This window comes from Penaeus monodon, chromosome 3 (genome assembly GCF_015228065.2).
Source record: "Penaeus monodon isolate SGIC_2016 chromosome 3, NSTDA_Pmon_1, whole genome shotgun sequence".
In the NCBI taxonomy this organism is placed as follows: domain Eukaryota; kingdom Metazoa; phylum Arthropoda; class Malacostraca; order Decapoda; family Penaeidae; genus Penaeus; species Penaeus monodon.
The window spans coordinates 43,215,558-43,221,993 of record NC_051388.1 but is presented as its reverse complement, the minus strand read 5'-3'; the positions used below and the strand labels follow the sequence as shown (position 1 = coordinate 43,221,993).

The 6,436-nt window shown below is 33.8% G+C and overlaps 1 pseudogene; it reads left to right on the top strand.

The window, feature by feature from the left end:
- Nucleotides 1–6,354: 6,354 nt before the first annotated feature.
- The window catches only part of LOC119588667, a 978-nt pseudogene continuing 896 nt past the window's right edge, over nt 6,355–6,436 (top strand).

Sequence of the window (6,436 nt, the reverse complement as noted above, 5' to 3'; positions counted from 1 at the left end):
TTGAATCAGACTTAAATGACTGACTGGACCTATGGTAATCTCTCCAATACTAATCTGCTATATTTATCTATTATTTATACATTCATACGAAATAAATAAACAATCGTCATGTGAATATCATTTCCTCTGTCGTTTTAGAAAAATTATTTTTCCATCTATCTGCTTATGGCTTTTATGCGAAAAAAAATTAGTTATCGTGATCTCTATATCATTAGGTAATGTATATATTTTTGTTTTTCCTTATATATATATAAATATATTATATATATAATATATATATATATATATTATATATATATATTATATATATTTGTGTGTTGTGAATGTATGCATGTATGTTCATTCAGAGAGATTAATAAGGTAGCTTTGCCTGGGCCTTACAATATAGTATATATGCATACGCATGTTCATATATATATGTGTGTGTGCGTGCATATATTATCATTATTATTATCATCGCTGCTATCATTATCTTACTTTTATCATTACAATTATCATTATTACTATCAGGAAAGGAACACATATCGGTAGCGGACTATCTTGTCAGCGAACCTCAACGTGTGAGCGAGCTAATAGGTACTTTGGTATTTCGGAAGGCTAAGCTATTTCTCACATCGTAAAAAAGGTAGAGCTTGGTAATATTATAGCAAAATCAGTACTGTGGAAAATAAGTAACAATGATAACGATAACGATGTGATGATATGATAATGATATTAATAGTGATAAAAATGAAAATAAGGGGAGTATTACTAGTGTAATATTCGAAATGGTAATGATAATGATGATGATGGCCATGGTGATGATCATCATGGTGAAGATGACAATGATGATGGTGATGCTGGTGGTGATATTGATGTTAATGGTAATAACAATGATACGATGGTAGAATGATAACCAATAATGATATGATAAAAATAATAACAATGGTAGTGATAACGATATTGTTATCGCTATTATTTGATGGGCATGATGATTATCATTATATTTTCTATTACTAGTATTTAATGGTAATGATAACAAATATTTATGATGATAAAAATAATGATAAAGATAACAATAAAAATAATGATAAAGATATTAATGACGATAACGATGATAATGATGACAATAATAGCGATGATTATGATAAAGATAGTAAGAATAATAAAATGGTGCTACTTATGATGTTAATAATAATAATAATGACAATGGTAATAATGATAACAATAATGATAACAATTATAGTAACTGATATTGATCATGATAATGATAACAATTATAGTAACTGATATTGATCATGATAATTTATAACAATTTTAATTTTAACATCAGTCATGTAAAGATGAGATAATGATAATGATAATATTAGCAACAATGATAATAATAATGATAATGATAGTAATAAAATAATATTGTAATTTATAATAGTAATAATGATAAAGGTAATGATAACAATAGTAATGATATAATGACGTGATTACAGTAATAATGATAATAATAATCAAGATTATGAAAAAGATAAAAATCATAATAACAACAAAAATGATAACCACGGTACGATAATGGTAATGATAATAATAGTAATAATAATAGTAAAAATTATAATGATAACACCATTATAAAACAAATTTTAATTGTATTTGCAATTGTGATAATTCTTATAATTACTATATCATTATTGTCAATATCATCTTCATTATCATTGTTGTATTTTATTTTATACTATCATCATCATTATCATTATCACTCTTTTCATTATTATCATTATTATTGTTGTTGGTGGTGTTGCTAACATTATATGTATATACATACACACCCACTTACATACACGCACATATGCATATGCGTATAGAGTATAAATATACAAATTACATATATACACATATTATTAATACAGATGCACATGGTCCAGTCTGGTGGTTGGATATACCGGTCAAATTCACGTATACTTTAGGGCTTACCTGCATTTTAGGATGAGACCCCTCATTAATGGTAAGGGAGTCCTTTACCTGCTCTGAGTCCTTCCCCCGTTGTATATAAACCGCGGTCTCCATAGGACCGACACCAGATTTTCATTCGTCTTCCACAGAACCACCCGCAGGTAAGGACCTGATGAGCGTTTCTTCGCTTGTGTAGAAAGCGTGTATTCAAGAACAGGAACGTTTATGTATTAGTATTAGGTCTCATTCCTTTGCTGACATTCCGCTTTACAGCTTCCACCAAAATCATAATTCTCGCGTGTTCTTGGGGGCTCCTCCTGTGCGGCCTCTGGCCTCTTCCGAGTCTCTCGTCCTCTGGGGACCACCGCCCCCCCTCGGGACTGTCGCCGCCACCACAGTTACCGCTTCTGCAGCGGGAGCTTTGGGCGTGGGGGCGCTGGCGGTGCTCAAGGGAGTGCTCGTAGGGAAGCATCTGAAGCGCCGCCGGTTACGGAAGGGACGTCAATTCTGTGAAGATGTTGTTGAAGACGATGCAGAAGACGTTGCAGTTAAAGTGAGTTTCACGAAATATCTAGTCCCTTTAAAGTTTTAGCCTGAAGTATATTAATGTATATGTTAACACAACATATGTACACTGAAGTGCACTGCTGAAAAAGGACGCCCTTAAATCTGTACATGAAAAAGGGGGTGTGTGAGTCCTGTTGGGCATACATGGAACAATTTTCTATGGAAAAATTCATAAACAATATGTTTTTTTTTTTGCTTCAATAGGTTGCCGTGGCCCAGCAGATGGATTCAGCTGGTTGCGTGGCCAAACTCTTGTGCGAAAATTTAGGCCACGTCCGCTGACCAGCTGTCTCCTTCTAGGCCTCATTCAAGACTGCTTTCGAGAACAACGACAACCTCAAGACCGCTCGAGGCGTGTACGATCTGGCCATCAATTTCGGATCCAAGTTCGCCAAGAAGGACTCGAAGGCCTGCAGCGCCCTCTTCGACAAGTGCGTCCTCTCCAGGGAGGACCTCTCCTTCATGCTGGATTCCACCTTCTCTTGCCAGCCTAAAACCCCTTTACATACACTCTAGTGAGCCTCCTCCATGCGTCGATGTAGCACAGTTTTCGTCGCCAGAAATGTTGCAAAAAGGGGCTTGAAGTAACAGGGTAGCTGTCAGACAAATGACTGACTGGACCGTATCGATAATCTCCTTTCAAATAACTTATGCTATGTTTATTTATTTATTCATACATTTCATACGAAAAAAAATAAACATCGTCTTTTGAATATCATTTCCTCTATGGTAATAGTAAACTAAGGCCGCGGTGGCCCAAAAAGTTAGAGCGTCAAACTCAACACTGTCACGACGGCAATCTGAGTTCGAGGGTTCGAGTCACCGGCCGGGGCGTTGTTTCCCTTGGGAAAGGAAAATTCACCTCGATTGCCTATCTAAGCCACTGGGTGGCCAAGCCGCCCCGTCATGCTGGTCCCAAGCCCGGATAAATAGAGAGAATGATTTTCCTAAAAAGGTAAAACCGGCACTCTCAGTGGAAAGTAACTGGGGACCCTACCACGTACTCACTCCAAGAGCATCACAACATGAAAACTACAATTAAGTATCATGCTGTGACCACGGCGGCTCAGACATGAACCTACCGTTAAAAGAAAAGATTAGTAAAAAATATTCATTTCTCAATCTATCTCTTCATGGGTTTTATTCGAAACAAATTAGTTATCATGATCTGAATATCAATAATGCGTGTGATGTACATGTTTTTGTCTTTGTCTTTCTCACTCTGTATATATATGTTGTGTGTGTGTGTGAATGTATGCATTCATGTATGTTCAAAAACAGAGAGTTGCCAAAGTTAGCGCTGCCGGGCCTTACAATAATGTATATATACATACATGTATGTGTTTTGTGTATATATTTCGTCGCTGCTGTCATTACTGTTATTAGTAAACATTACCCTTATCATTATTACATTATTAGGAAAGGAACAATCGGATAGCGGACTATCCGTCAGTGAACCTCGACATGTGGCGAGCTAATTGGGGACAAAGTAGGACATGGTAATATTATGGCAGAAATTAATATTATGTAAAAATAAGTAACAATGGTAATGGTAATGATAGTGATGATGATGACATTAATAGTAATAAATATGATAATGAGGGCATTTCTAGGTGTAGTATCCTTAGTTTATGATAAGGATGTGACGGTGGTGATGATGATGATCGCTATTCTCGTGATGATATTAAAGCTAATGATAATGATAACGATACTAGACAAAGTAGTTGCAGCCAGCGAAAAGAAGGGCTTACCATAAACTGTAGAAAGACGAATTATGGTAATCAGCAAACAAAAAGTTGCTAAACAAGATACGGATTGGTGACATCGTGATAAACAAGTACAGAAATTCAACTATCTTGGCAGCATGATAACGGAAGATGCAAATATGATCAAGAAATTAGAAGACGAATTGGAATGGCAAAAGCTGCATTTGAAAAACGGGGCAAAATAATGAAGAACAACAAATTTCTATGTCAACAAATCAGAATGCTGAACTGTTATGTGTTTTCCCTCCTCACGTATGGTAGCGAATGCTGGACTATTTCACAGGATATGGAGAAACGAATTGAACGGCAGATTATATGGTTTCTCAGGAGAATGATGAGAATATCTTGGAAAGATAAATTTCAAACCCAGGAGTACGGGGAGAGGACAGAAGAGAGCGTTTTCTTCTAAAGAACATCCAAAAAAGACAGTTGGATTTTGGGACACGTAATGCGAAAAGAAGAGCTAGAACATTTTAGCATGACAGGCAAGATCGATGGAAAACAAAGCAGGGGCAGACAAAGACAAACCCTACACAGCAAGCATAAGGAGTGGACGAGTATAACGGAAGGGAAAAATTTTTGAAGACCAAAAAAGACAGAAAGAGGTGGAAGTCCATGATCGCCAACGCCCTTGTGGGACGGGGCACTTGAGAAGAAGAAATGATAACGATAACATAATGATAATTATAGAAAAAATAATGAAAAAAATAATAGTGATGATAATAATGAGGATATTATCATCATCATTATGATGGCATGATGATTATCATCATTATCATCACTATTACTAATATCAGTGATAATGATAGCAAATACTTATGATGGTAACAATAATACTAAAGATAATAACAATAATAATGGAAATAATAATGATAAAGATAACAATGGTAAGAGTAATATTAATGATATTAATGGAAAAAAATAGTAATGTAATGATATTGAAAGTAATAAGCTTAATAATGATGGAAATGATAATGGTTATGATAACAACAATAACTGGTAATAATAACGATAACAATTATGGTAATATTTATATCAGTCACGATAACAATAACAATAAAATGTTAACACCAGTAATAATAAAGATGATAAGATGATAATGATGGTGGATAATAACAGTTGTCACAATAATGCTAATGATAATAATAACAATAATAAAGAATAATATTAATAAGTATGATAATGATAGTAATGATAATAATAATAATAATAATAATAATAATAATAATAATGATAATAATAAAATGTTAATAATAATGATGATATTAATAACAACCATAACAATAATGGTAATGAAAATAATAGTAAAAAAAAATAATAGTAATGATAATAATCATAATAAAAATTATAATTATAATAACAAAAATTATATTAGATTTTAATAATGTTAATAGTAATAATGATAATAATAATCATAACAACATCAATCACAGCTTTAACAGTTGTGATAATTGTTATCATTATCATTAGTATTCATATCATAATTAGTATCATTATCACCATTATCTTCATTATTATTACCATTATTATAATATTTACCTTTTATTATTACTATTATCATTATCATTATCATTATTATTATTGGAGGTGTTTCTGCTGTTGGTGGTGTTATCATTACACACATACACATATATATACACATGTGTGTGTGTATGTGTACACATGCGCATATGTTTATACAATATATACATGAATATATATATATATATATATATATATATATATATATATATATATATATATATATATATGTATGTATATGTATATATATATGTAATACAGATGAATATCATTCAATCTGATGGTTGGGAATACCGTCCAAACTGATATACACGTTTAAGGCTTACCTGTATTTTGGGATGAGACCCTCGTTAATGGGAAAGGAGTCCTTGACCTGCTCTGAGTCCTTCCGCGTTGTATATAAACTGCGGTCTCCGTAGGACCGTCACCAGATTCTCCTTTACCTTCCACAGACCTACACGTAGGTAGGGACCTGAAGAGTTGTTTCTTCTTCTGTGTAAGAAATTATGTGTATTTAAGAGCGGGTACATTTGCATGTTAGGTCTAATTCCTTTGCCGACATTCCGTTTTACAGCTTCCACCATCATGAATTCTCGCGTGTTCTTGGGTCTCCTCCTGTGCGGCCTCTGGGCCTCCTCCGAGTCTCTCGTCCTTTTGGGAAC